This window comes from Ursus arctos, unplaced genomic scaffold (genome assembly GCF_023065955.2).
Source record: "Ursus arctos isolate Adak ecotype North America unplaced genomic scaffold, UrsArc2.0 scaffold_31, whole genome shotgun sequence".
NCBI lineage: Eukaryota > Metazoa > Chordata > Mammalia > Carnivora > Ursidae > Ursus > Ursus arctos.
The window spans coordinates 25,861,408-25,876,424 of record NW_026622997.1 but is presented as its reverse complement, the minus strand read 5'-3'; positions in this window follow the sequence as shown (position 1 = coordinate 25,876,424).

Genomic DNA, 15,017 nt, shown 5'->3' with positions numbered 1-15,017 from the left:
GTGACCCCAGAAACCACAAACTTTTCACCCTTGCACCTTAATAAAGGCAGAGTAGGAGGTCCATTCCCTCCATCTGTCTCTCTCTCCCCGTGAAATCATTGTGTGGCCCTCAGACAGGCAGTGTGCCCCACAGGACTTGTAAGTAAGAAATCTTATTCCTCAAAGTTCCCGAATGGTTTCTTTGTGAAGTTCATCCTGTAAGCCTGACAAGAAGTACAAGGGTGTGGTGCTGGTACAATTAATGTCTGTGGGGGCTCTCCATCAGTAATTCGGGTTGGGTGAGGGCTTCAGGCATTCCTAGCAGAGAGCATGACCTTCAATATGCTGGGGCTGACACAACATTGGTCAGGCCCCAAACTACAGTCACCCTTGATTCTGCACTTTCTCTCACATACCTTTGCTTCAACTGTTGGAAAATCCTGTCCACTCTTTCTTCAAAGCATATCCAGAATCTGCCTATTCTCACCTCCTCTGCTCTTATCACCACCATCTACTCCTTATCCAAACTGCTGCAATAGGCTTTTTTTTTAATAATAATTTTTTTATTATATATGTTAGTCACCATACAGTACATCATTAGTTTTTGATGTAGTGTTCCATGATTCATTGTTTGCATATAACACTCAGTGCACCATGCAATACATGCCCTCCTTAATACCCATCAATGGCCTATCCCATTCCCCACCCCTCTCCCCTCTGAAGCCCTTCAGTTTGTTTCCCAGAGTCCATAGTCTCTTGTGGTTCATTCCCCCCTCTGTTTACCCTCCCTTTCTTCTTCCCTGTCTTCTCCTGCCAATCTTCCTACTTATTATGTTCCATAAATGAGTGAAACCATATAATTGCCTTTCTCTGCTTGACTTATTTCGCTTAGCATTATCTCCTCCAGTCCCATCCATGTTGCAGCAAATGTTGAGAACTCGTTCTTTCTGATAGCTGAGTAATATTTCATTGTACATATGGACCACATCTTCTTAATCCAGTCATCTTTTGAAGAGCATCTTGGCTCCTTCCACGATTTAGCTATTGTGGACAATGCTGCTATGAACATTGGGGTGCATATGGCCCTTCTCTTCACTACGTCTGTATCTTTGGGGTAAATACCCAGGAGTGCAATTGCTGGATCACAGGGTAGCTCAATTTTTAACTTTTTAAGGGACCTCCACACTGTTGGCTTTTAAGTGGTCTCAGTACTTCTACACTTTCCTGATCTATGATCTATTGTCCATACAGTTGACCAAAGATTTATTTCAAAAGATGGTATCAATCCTTAACTCAAAGTCTTCAAATGGCTTCTCATCTCACTGAGAGTATAAACCAAAGTCATGACCATGGGCTTCAAAGATCATGCATGGTCTTGTAGGGCCTCTCTACCATCACTCTGCTCTCAAAACCTCTCCTGTCTCTGTCTCTATTACTCATTGACTCCTTGGCTGCCACACTGACTTCATTGCCATTTCTTGAACAGGCCAAGTACACCCAACTCTTGTAGATTTCGCACTTGATCATTCTTGTGCCAAAACTGTCTTTTCCCAGGACTCAGGAAAGTTCACTCCCTTGCTTCCTCCAGGTTTCTGCCAATATGGTATCATATCAGAGACCTTTCCTGGTGAAAGCAACCTACCCCTCCCTGGCATTCCCAACTCCTCCTACCCACTTCATCTTTTTCTTTCTTTTTGGTATATACAACCTACTAATGAATTACATATTTTTTTTCATTTTTAAGCTATTCCATAAATAGAATTTAACTTTATTGAGTGCAGAGAATTTGCCTGTTTGTTAATTGTTAAATCTAGAATAACCCTTGCCATATCATAGGTACTCAATACATAAATGTTCAATGAATGAATTTAATGAAGTCATGGCTTTGATGTCCAACTCAGAATCTATGATTATACTTGATGAATCAACCAAGCTCTGCCTTTTATGAGTATACATTTGGAGAGTACTTTTGATAGATAATTTAGGTTGTATAAGTATTACTATTATTCTTTACATGTCTTTAATATAAGCCAGTGTTTTTGTCCATTCCTCCAGTTCTTTCTAAATTCTTCAAGAAACTCCACAGTGCACTATTCATCATTTTATCTTCTATGATTTATCATTATTACATTGAGAGTCTGGATTCCCTGCTCAACAGGCTATTTCATCCTTAGTGTTTTGCCAAGAATTAATGAATGTTACTTCTGATGTGTGTGCTGGTTTTTGCCATGTGTTCCAACTAGTCAGTTTTAGTACAGGTGTACTTAAGTCAAAGAGAAATCAATGTTTGGGGTATTTTTTCCGCATTCAAGTGTCTTTACTGTAGCTTGGATTGACAACATTATTCATTTCCATTTTGAAAAGAAGTTGGCAAGTATTTACTAATAGATACCTGTTTCCTTTTCAGTACATTTCAATACATTTAAAAACAAATATAAAATTTAAAGTCATATGTAACAACTGTTACATTACATAGAAGTTGTGTCAAGAGCCTTTTCAACAGAGTACAACGTTTGACTTTTATGTGGCAGAGCAAAATAGGAAAAGAGATCAGAGCACCTAAATAAGTTTATATAACACACGAGTCATGAGATCGCTCTTCTCAAGGAAATTGAGACTACAATGATAAACAAAACAAGACCAAATAAAAAAAAAAAGGGTAACATCCATGAGGTACCTAATTCTATAGGAAATTGCTATCAGCAAAAATGCTTCTTAGGCAAAGAAAGATAATGTTTACCCTTAAGTTGTCTACAATCTAGGTCATAGGAGAAGCCAAACCCGCAGCTCTCACCGCATGACAACAGATGAAAGAGAGACAAATTATTACTGAGTTTTGGGTTTCAAAGCCTTTTAGGGACATTGGGAACTTGCAGGGATTCCAGAGAAGAGCCACAGAGATGATTAAAGAGTGTAAAACAGGACCTCTGGGGGTAGGTTAAAGGAATTGGGATTATTTAGTTTGGAAGCTAGGTGATTAAGAAGTGGTTTCAAAATAGCTTTAAAAATACAGAGTGCTAGCTAATTGGTAATGGTGGCTAGCTTTTCCCCAGGATGAGAAGTGGACAACAAAATGCTACCTGAGAGATCTGGTTAAATATATTAGTAAGGGGCAGTTGTGTAAGATTAAAGACAGAAATGGATGGTCCAAGTACGAGACTATGTTTTCTTTTTTGGTTTATTTAATCTTTAAAAATGAGAAGAGACCCGTATAACTGACATGCAAAGGCAGAGAGTGAAAGTAAGTCATTTTTAAAGGCTCTAGCACTGGAGGACTTTTCCAAATACCTTCCATGTATGTGACTCTTAGACTATATTTAGCATTTGCCAAGTCTGACCATAGGCTCCGTGTCAACTTTGAATAGGAAATCCTGCAACTCAGCTTTTCCTCTCATCTTTAATTTTTATATAACACTAATTATCTCTATGGATTGAAATTTTAAGTGCTTGGTATTTTGTATCCACTTATAATCAGGCACACCAAAACATCACAAAGGAAAGCTTTGTTTGTTTTCTTTAGGAAGTATTTCACAGTTCATTGGTAGATGATGTGTAGTCTTCTGGCATATGAAGCCAGATTGGCAATAAAAAATTACTTCCTGGGGGATTATAATTTATCCTACATTTAGTATCGCCAAATAGTTTTGGTAGAGGAAAAAAAAAAAACCTGAAGCAATCAAGCTGAGTTTCACTTTTTTTACTTATCAAAGCCTACTTAAAATAAAAGGAATGCTTAATGCAATGATTATGAAAATAAATTTTTCCAGTCCAAAGGCAATAATTCAGTTGAAAACTCATAAAAATGGGGTATTCTGACACAATTCATCTCTGAAAGCTTGAATAATGTTTGATTTCTTCCAAACCAAATTTTAAACAGCCTAAGCAAACCCAAATTGATTTGAAAACCCAACTCCCATTGTTTACTTTTTCAGTGGGTTTTCTTCTTGGCAACAAAGAGCCTGAAGTCTTAATAAAGTTGGGAACTTACTTAAATGCAGTGATGAAGAAACTGGGCCAATGCTTAGGGAAACTGTTTGCCAAGAAACTTTAGAACAATTGCATTTAAGTATTGTTCCTTTCCAGGGGTGGAATTAAACTTCTATGGAGCAAAACTGCCATATACACCTTATCACTGTAGTATGCTTTGCACAATCTTAAATGGAATTAGGTTTCTCATTAATGAAGGACATAAATCTGAATTTATTTCCTGAAAAAGCAAGATACGTATTCCAGTAATAGTGTTTTAAAATACACTCTTGTGTACTTACCTACATTATACTATTTCAAAGTAATAGAAATCTTGGCCATCAAAGGTATCTTCATTAATTTCACACCGTGCATGTCAATAAACAGCTAAGCTCAGCGCAGACTTTCTAAATCTTTCAGCCCCATCCACTTACCTATTCTCTATTCATTTACAGGGATGTGAGAACCAGCTATGTGACCAATTTCCTGGTGCATGAATCATTGCATGTTAGAGATAAAATTGTTTTTATTACACGAATTGCTTTCATGTAGGCAGGAAAAGAATCTTTAAAAAGAGTAAGAAAAAAGCCACCCAGGATTAGCGGAGTGAGCCAGTCACGGTGATGACAGGACAGATGATACAAGAGCTAAATTAAGCCGACTCCTATACTTCCGTATACAACCTCCTTTTTTTTTTTTTTTATAACATCCTGTTAGCAAATTGCAAAAAGAATTTTTTTTTTCAAAAAGAAGATTTCTAAGAAAATTGGGAATCTTGTTGAATAATGCAGATCAATGCTGGGAGAGCGTGTTACTCCCTGAATGGAGCACCTACAGTGAGAATAACCCATTTAAAGACATTTTACTCTACGTTAGTTAGAAAGAAAAAAAAAAAAAGGCCATCTGGGTAAAATCATCCGATTTTTACCTCTGAAGTTTTCAGAGATATGCTCTCCCACTAAGGCTCCATTTAGGCAGAAATTAAATTTCCACCCTTATCAGCTGTGCAGGCTTCCAGGGAGCCATGCCCAAGAGCTTAATCCAGACAGCAGTGTTTTGTCATCCACAAATCTATTCTATTCTAATCTTTGGGTGTGTTTAGAAATATGAATGTGGTATTTTCATAGGCCAGGCTGCAAATTGGCAGCACACCATGTGGCAAAAAAAAAAAAAAAAAAAAAAAAAAAAAAAAAATGAGCTCATGGGGGAAAAAGAGCTTAGGTATTTTACTCTAAATTGACAAATAGGATGTTCCTGATCTCAGAGGAATTCTTTGGCTCACTATTTAATTGCTATTAAAAAAATGTAGTACTGAGAAATCATACACATTGAGATCCTTTAGGAAACAGAATTTCGGGATATTTTGTATGGCTTACAGGAAGAATTAGCAGCACGGAATTAAACAAAATGCACAGTGAATTAAATTTAAAAATCCTCCATCACTGGGAATCTAATGATGAAGGACTTTGCTATAAAAAGTAACACAAAGGATAGAATGTCGCTTGTCCTATAGATACCCAAGGGAGAGAGGAAGTTGTAATCATGTGTTTAGACCTGAGAAATTGCCAAATATCATCTTGAGAAAGTCTGGGAAGTAATTCAGGTGATACCTCAATGTACAAGATAGGAATTTAATGCACACGGGGGAGTGGGGCATTTCGGGATCATGGCAAAAACGGGAAAGAAGCTCCGAACATGTATTGCAATGGCTGGAAAATGAGTGAAGGGGGAGAAATGGATGTGCCGATAGAAGACAAAGGCTCCCAGTCTTCTCCACTGTCTCTCCTATAATAACGCTTTTATGTTGTATATAGTAAATGTTCTAAGGAGAAGTACAAGGCTGTCATAGGTATTTGTTAAAAAGGTTGGAGCAAGTCCTGATGGAAAGTTTAAAGGTAACACTTTCATGCTCTCATCAAAGTCACTGGGTGAAAAAGTAACTTTTAACCATCATTATCCCCTGGCTGCTTTTTGTTTCTCAATATACTTGGCATTGACACATCAAATATCATAAATCTTTTTAGGAAAGCAGTGTTGGTAGGCATCCAAGAAAGTATGTGTGAGATAGATACGCATGCATGTGCACACACACACACACACACACACACACACACACCTGTAGTCTGAGTCCCCTTTCAATCTATGCCGACTTTGACCTCTATTTTTAAATTTTCTTTAAAATAACAGTGCTAGTTGTTTTATTGTTGTATACCAACTGAGTTATGAAGATGTAATAATATATTTATAGGGAGGGTGTGAGTAGACTACAGTTTATATAAAAGTCTTGGAAATAATTTCTTTGTTCATATGGCAGGTATAACATATCAAGCCACTTCACATGCATTTACTTTATTTTTAAAGCCTGCCCATTATATTATATTAAATTCCTTAGGTATGTTTTTAGAAACCATTTATAATGAAATGGGTACCTCGTAAAATAAAATAAATGTGTTTTAGTGGTTGTTGATGGGTTATAATGATTTAATAAGCTGTGTCTAATATTTTCTGTATCTATTTAATATAATTTATAACCATTCAGTCTAGCAATTGAGAAATAGAAATGAACCATTAGGGCAACTTGTCCCTTTCCACTTTTTCTATACCCCATAAATGTGCTTTGTCCATTCTTGGTTTCAATAACTCAAGTGTTGGTTTATCTAGCATATCCTGTGGGAAAGCTGTCCACACAATGATAGCTCCCAATGTTTAGATATTTTCTTTTCTCAAAACATTAAAATTTAGTCCTTAATGTATATAACAAAATATGTTGGTTGAGGTTTGTACAGAATATTCTCAAGGGGAATAAGTGCATAGTACATTTTCAGATTTATTAGCTATTTCTAAATGTCTGCAAAATCCATGGCAATATTCTTTAAATTGTTCCATTAATATGATATCTCATTGAGACTTAGGTCCTTAAAACTCAGTTATATATATATATATACACACACACACATATATAAAACATATATACATAAAAACATGTATATATATATACACTATATGTGTGTGTGTGTGTGTGTGTATACGCATATACATATATATCAGTAACATATCTCCTGTCAGTCACCTGGTGAGGTCTAAATGTATAAGAAATCACTTCAGGGCCCTCCATCATTCTGCCTTCTTATACCTCTGATTACACATGTAGCACTTTTAGATGGAGATATTGGCTTTTTTTTCTTCATGTGAGGTGTATGTATTTATTTGTATTTGTCCTATCTCTGACATCAAACATTAATCACTGCAAGGGTCACCCTCTTAAGCCCAATAGCATAATTAGAGAAGATTTTCTTTTTCATACAAATGTAACTCACCTTAATAAGATCTAAATGGAAACAGGTACACCGAACCAAAAGTGAATTTGGGACATTCAAGATGATTTATTGCCTTTATGTTGTTTTGAACTCTTTTTAGAAAGCAGCTATTCCACAGGGTTAAAAAGTTCTGCAGCTGGAGGCCCTGGGTCTAAATCCTATTTACATGTCCTTTGGAAATCTAAGTGTTGTGCCTGCGTTTCCTTATCTGTGAAATGGAGCTAACGTTTTGGTAGATGATAGAGTTTTTGTAAATATTAAATGAGATGATGCATTTAAAACACTTACTAGAGTATCTAGCTCATAGTTGGCATTTAATAAATATTAGCTATTTTTATTTGAAAAATCAAGAATGGATAATGAAATAACAAGTTGCTAGTAATGGGCATGGAAATGTGCACCTAGATCCCCTTGGAGGAAGGACCTGAGGCCCCCACTGTTGTAAATGTGGTCAGAAAACTGCATTCAGCTGGCAGTGTTCTGGATCGTTTCTGCTGCCGATACTGAATCCTTTGGGGGAAGCCATGTGCATTGATGGTCAAAATAGAGGCATTAGAAGTCTCGCCATTTAGGCTCAAAGCAGGACAACTGTGACCAGTCATTGCAGCTTCGTTGCTCCCAGTGGAGTTGGCTGAGGTTGCTTCACCCTTTGCCTGCATCTGCTTCCTATCCCTCCCGTCCAGAGAGGTTGAGCTGATCTCATGGGCCCTCCCTTACAAACATCTTGAACACTAAACTCTGTTTGAGTCTGCTCTCCAGAGAACGCAAACTGCAGCCTTGATTTACAAGAGGAGTTTGAAAAATTCTAGCTTTTCTAACAAATATTTAATTCAAAAATATAAAAAAATGTAAAAAAATCTTCCTAACTAGAGGTGTTATTTCAAGCCCAGTGTAAGGGTCCTCAGCATTAGCTTCCAGTGAGGCTCCTTAGAAAATCGTGTAGGTGGAAAGAGGTGAGATTTTAAAATAGTTTAATGCCATGAAGTTGCATTCTCTTTTTTTTTTAAAGATTATTTTTTTATTTATTTACTTATTTTTGAGAGAGAGAGAGAAAGAGAGCGTGCGCGCATGAGTAGGGGGGAAGGGGCAGGGGGAGAAGCAGGAACCCTGCTGAGCAGGGAGCCCAATGCGGAACTCGATCTCAGGACCGGGGGATCATGACCTCAGCCGAAGGCAGACACTTAACCAACTGAGCCACCCAGGTGCCCATGAAGTTGCATTTTTTGATTGAAACACCTGATGTCCAAAATTCTGTAGAAATCATTATTAACAGTACACATTATTACAGATATAATTGTTCAGTTTCAACATATTCATTAATGTCTTGTTTTGTAGCAAGACATATTTATTTAAATCAATGTATAGAAAAGATTATCCAGGAAGGTGACTGGCAGGGTTATGATGTCTCCTAGAATCAAAGGAATCACAGAAGAGAGTAGGGCAAGATCCTTTGAATATATAAGGACCTGAATGGAAGAGCAGGCTAATTTAGATGTCACTCTTTTATTTTATTATTCACCAACTACATATTTATTGAGCACGTATTAGATAACAGGCACTGTGCTAGAACCAGTACTGAGGAAACCCAGGTGTGTTCCCCTGGTTTTTTTCCAGCTACTTTTACTGTGTGTGAGACATAATCACATAAATACCCACCAAATTCCAACTGTGATAAATCCTAGAAGGAAAAGAGGTCTTGGTTTCCTTGAGAGGTTTTATAAGGGAAATCTGCCTCGTCAGGATGGGTCACAGAAGCCACTATTGACCAAATGCCTGAAAGATGAGTAGGAGTTAGCTATGTGGAGACAGAGTAAAGAATGTTTCCTGTAAATGAAGGAGCATTTCCCAAGGACCTGAGGAGGAGACAGTTTGGCATATGACATCTGATACATGGAGGAATGAATGAAGGCCAGTTCGCCAACGCCAGAAAACAAGGGGGAAGGGTTGAGGTTGAGGAAAGACTTAAAAATCCCACATTATCCTGAGTTCTTCAAAGTGACACATGACAACCATAAGGGAGGTGATAAGAAGAAATACATATGTAAGTATATATATATATATATATATAATATACATATAGAATTATATAAAATATATGGATGCTTTTAATCTATTTTTGAAATATGATTGGCAAATGAAAAACTAGTCTTACTATACATTGGTGGGTGTATAAAATATTTCTAATCAGAGTGGCTGCAGAGATGGTTCCTGAACTCCCCTCCTAAGGACTCATGAGTCCCTCTGAAAGAAATCCAGAAACGAGCTTTGTCAAAAATATTTAAATATTTTCTTCATACAGTGTTATTTTAATATTTTTCATGAAATCATCTGCAATTTGTTGGAAAGTTGTGTTTTCTAGTTAAAGAATGTTGCAGTTGTTGATACATTTGTCTTTTTTTTCATAGACCCTAGTATTTTACTTGTGTTCCACGAGTTTGTTATTACGTGTCTTCATTATCATTCAGCTCACACTATTTTAAATTTCCCCTGTGATTTCTTATTTGTTTGACTCCTGGTTATTTAGAATTATGTTGCTTCCTTCTCTCTCTCCTCACAGAGACATTGGTATTCAACAGTTGGGTGACAGGAGCAGGGCTTAGAGGTGACAGGTGGAAGAGGTGGTTAAGTGATTGGTTATATTGAGCAAATATGTTAACTGATGGAGCAAGAAAGTAAGTGGAGAATAATGGGAGTCATCATTCTGTCTGAGAAGTTATTTATGAACAGTAATTGGGAGGACCACAAAAATTCCATATGTGATAGACTGGGTTTGCAGTGATAGCCAAGTAGCAGCGAACACACCAAGCATTTGGAATTTGTATTCCAAATACCATTCTTCACTAAAAAAGAAAACTGGGAATGCTCTGAGAAATATCCGGGAAAGGGAAAGGAGATGAGTTGGAGTCTTTTTCTCTTCTCAAAAGAATGAAATTTCTCTAATAACAATGGAGTACATAAAAAAGACCCAGGCATCAGCTTGAAGGGCCAAATGTAAGAAATTTCAGAATCAAAATAAATAATGAGTCTATCCAGTCAAATTCATTGAATGGAATTGGAATCATTCTGATATTAAAAAATGAATAATTACATGAAATTGGAAGGAGAAAGAAAAGTTCTCCTTAACAATAGAATCTCTGACAATAAATGTAGGATGAAAGATGGACATGATGATACCCATTTGGCAAGCATCTTGGGTGCTGGTTGGATCAATCAGGAGTCACAGTAAATTATCTGGCTGGTGAGTAGAAGCTGGAAGGAAATAGACTGGATAAAGATTTGGCAGGGCATAACAAGCATGAGTCCTTTCTGGCTCTAGAATTATTAGGATCTCAACTGCATGGCTCACATGGCTAGAGATATCCCAGACAGCTTGCCTGGGGCTCAGTTCTGGCCAGAGCTGCTTTCTGTGCTGGGCTTCCAAAGATGGTGCCTGTGTGAGCATGGCCAGAAGAGCTTCGGTTGATTTCAAAGTTTGTTCCATAGCCTCTGCCTTCTCCAAGGATGTGTCTTCAAAGGGGTCAAAGTGGAAACTGCACAGCTTCCTTTGAACTAACCTCAGAGGAGCAGAATGTCAGCTCTCTCTGCTGCACTGTATTGTTAAGCAAGTCAGTGCGGGCAGCACAGATTCAAGGGGAAGAGAAAGAGCATTTACCTTTCAATAGGAGGATTAGCCAAAAATCTGCAGCCATTTTTTATCCTACTGTACTCTCTCTTCCAAGTAAATTTCTTCTCCATTGCTATTTTACCCGGTAAGGGCATTGTTTTGTTTACAGTCATGAAACGTTTCTCAAAATACGTATTCATATTATCACCCACCTAAATCATTTTCTCTTCAAAGTATTGCATTGTTGCAATAATTTGAAGTTCTGTGAATGGGGCCAAGACAATCAACTCAATCATTTTGATTTTGTTAGTTCATAGGAACATTTTGAATGGAAGATGAGTGAAATTAAGTTTTAAAATAATCATTCGATCTAATCGAAAAGTCATGGTTCACACAGTTGTAGGTAAATGTAATTTTTATAGCTACAGGTATGGAAAATTTTTATTTGAGTTCAGTTACCTTACAATAATGTCTAACTCTTGAAGTAGATACCAATTATTTTCAGTGGATTATTGACTTATTTTCATTTTATCTGTAACATCACTGCTATCTCTCTAATGGATAGTAAATATTGACAAAATCATTTTGTGTTAAGTCACATTAATTATCAACTTCCAAATGAAACAACTTCTCAGTATTTAATTTTTCATTAAACATGCAATTTTATTTTGTAATCTAATTGTTGATGGAAGATCTGTCACACAAAAGTTTACAATCAATAAAATAATTACAGGTACACACCAAAAACTGAAAAATAAATAACATGTAGCAAAGGAGTGAAGACTACTCTTATAACCTCTACAGAATGAATGCTAGGCTCCCATACTTATTTTACAAACACCTGTAGTTTCCTATTTTTTTGCTGTTGTTGACTCTGCCGACTGGCAGCCTGGAAGCTTCACACATATCGTAGGTCTCTGTGATCTGTCTCTAGCTGCTTGTGTCTCAATGCATGTTTTCAAACAGCAAGAACCCCACGTTGTAATTGAAAGAGAGGTGTTGTATTGAGTCAGAGAGAGATGAGTTTTTGCTGGTTGTGTTACAAATGGAATAGACTTTAAAGTGAGAACTCTGTCTCCTGCCTATGTGTTCCATACATGACTAGATGGGCATTGGCAGAAACTGGGAGTACAAAACAGACGTCTAGCAAACACAGCCTCCTTTTTCCCTTTTTATTTTTTTATATTTATATTTATGTTTATACTTATGCTTATTTATTTATTTATTTAAGTAGGCTTCATGCCCAGTGTGGAGCCCAATGAAGGGCTTGAACTCACAGCCCTGAGATCAACACCTGAGCTGAGATCCAGAGTCACACGCTTAACCCACTGAGCCACCCAGGCATGTGCCTTCCCTGCCCCAGCTTTTTAAAAATGCAACTCTTAATAATGTTACTTTATAAAAATTCAGAAGTCAAGAAACAGCTGGGACAACAGGCGTATACCAATACCATACTAGGAAATCAAGACATATGATCATCTACAAGAGCAAATGAAAAGTCAATTATTTTAACTGCATTGCACTTAGAAAGGATTGGCCCAGTGCATTGTGAAGAAGGAACTGGAGGGCATAAGAGACGATACTGAGAAACCGAACCACATAAGAAGTTATCATTATATGTTGGGTGACAGATGAACTACGTTGATGGTACCAGGGATGGTGAAAAGTGGATGGGTTTCTATAGATACTTAGGAAATAGAAGCAAAAGGATTTTGTTCTATATTGGAGTAGGACAGAGAGTTTCAATAATGATATCACGTATCCTGTACACGTACTGGGTAAATGATCGTCTCATTCTCTGTCAGAGAGACACCACAAATGAAAGTCCAGAATTGTAAGAGGACTACCTTTGAGATGAAATGGCTTTTACTCATTCAAGAGACGTCAGCTGATTATATGAGTCTGGAACGAATGAGGATAGAATACTTTTTTTTTCTTTTAAGTTCAGTTAGCCCACATACAGTACATCACCAGTTTCTGATGTAGTGGTCAGCGAGTCACTAGTTTCATATAACAGCCAGCACTCATCACCACACGTGCCCTCCTTAATACCCATCACCCAGTTGCCCCATCATCCCCCCAAAACCCTCAGTTTGTTTCTCAGAGTCCAGATTCTTTAAAATAAACAAGTTTTTACGTGAGAACTCAAGTTTCATCTGATGAGTTAAATTTTCTCGGTCAAGTAGGAGGCAAAAATTTGATTGCTAATGGCTGGAGGGGAGGGTAGAAAGCGAGAGACAGACGGAGAGAGAGAGAGAAACAGAAAGATGGAGAGAAGTTGGGAAACCGAAATTAATCGTTGTTCTTGCCTTGAGTAGTGGCACGCGTCGAGCAGGGACTGGGAAAAGCACCCAGCAGGACATGGGAGCTTTCTGCCTTGTGACGGAGTCCCACCGAGCCAAGTACTGTGAGCATGGGTTGCTCTAAACTTCAACCGCTGTACATTTAATTATGAAAAGAGGGGGAAACTCTGTTATTCATGGTCTTTGTTGATTACATTTTAAACTGATCATGTCTTTTGTGAATCAAAGTCACTTTTGTTGGTTCACGTTTGAAAAATACTTTTATACACCTCGATGCGCTGAGCTGAAAGCAATGTCTAGTTTTCCTGCTACCGATTTGCATTGGCACTTTCTAGTTACTGTTCTGGACCAGGCTTTTTAAATTGCTATTGTATTGAAGGGCAGCATTCAAGAATAGGCCACGAGTCAGGGACCAAAATATTTGTGGCTCAAACTCAATTATATAACCCGTTTTGAATTTTCCTTTTCCTAGCCAGTGCATTCTAGAAGAGAGGACGTTACGGGACTATTTTCTAAATCCCTAGATCTATTTGCAGTCTGGGTGAAGAAAAATGATTGTTAGCTACAAGTCTTTATTCATGCATTTAACTATACTGTATGCTTTATTATAAATGAATTTGGGGTCCATATCTATCAAGGTGATGTTCATAGAAAATAGAGTTCTATCATATTAGAGTTTATGAATATTACTTCAACAGGACCAATCCTATGGATCGTGCCATGTGTCAGAGGTCATTCTCAGTCTTCAATGCCACTCATATTTAAAATGTAAAGAAAGGAGGATCAGAGTTAGTCAGTTACCATGATGACATTTGTGTGTCTGGAAAAAAAAAAAAAAGAAGAAGCTGGTTGTGAAAAAACTGTCCCAACTTTGAATCAAATAAGATATTTCTTAGATGCTAAAACATATTTTAGAAAAACCTGGTCTGAGGATCTTCCAGTGTCAAATAGAAGCTATATGGGCAGCGAGGCTTTCTGCCTCATCAAATGTCATTTATGTCACAGTCCTTAAAAGCTTTTACCCTTACTGTTTTTTTAACCTATTCGTTTGGCAGGTAAGTGCAGGATGCTTTGTGTGTGTGTTAAACCCACACCATCTATCTTGTCCCAATGTGGCCAGGGAAATGGGAGGTGGAATGTTACTCTTTCACTAACCTCTGCCCAGACCACTGGCAATAAAGAAAAAAAAAAAAGAGGCTTTTTTTTTTCTTTCTTCCTTTTTTAATAGTAGGCTCCACACCCAGCATGGAGCCCAACACAGGGCTTGAACTCACAACTCTGAGATCGAGACCTGAGCTGAGATCAAGAGTAAGACGCTCAACTGACTGAGCCGCCAGGTGCCCTGAAGAAAAAGTTTCTGAAACTCAATGTAGAGAAGATTGGGGTTAACTCTTTGAGTTATCACTGTCATATTCATTGGATTTTTTATATTCACTTTGCATTTCCCTTCCTCTTTATTTATTAGTTAATTTTTTTTTTTAATTTCAGGCATCACTCATCTGTATGGGTAACTCAAAAATGTCAGTATGTTAGAAGTGAAATACAGCAAATTCATATGCCAAACCTAGAGCTGTCATTTACTTTTAAAACTCTGGGAATCTGACAGATTTGGTAGAATTTCTATGGAATCGGAAATCATTCTCCGAGATAAATCCCTGTCTTTGCAATGCACTGGAACTAGGAATTAAGAATATTTACAAATAATCAATGATCAAAAAAAAATTTTTTTTACATCAAAACCACTTTAAAATTACAAACTCCACATAGATTTGAAACACTGCTAATGTGCTAGCTGTCTGGCTTTTGGGGGGTGAGAGGGCACGGGGGGTGTGCTTGCAGTGGGTGCAC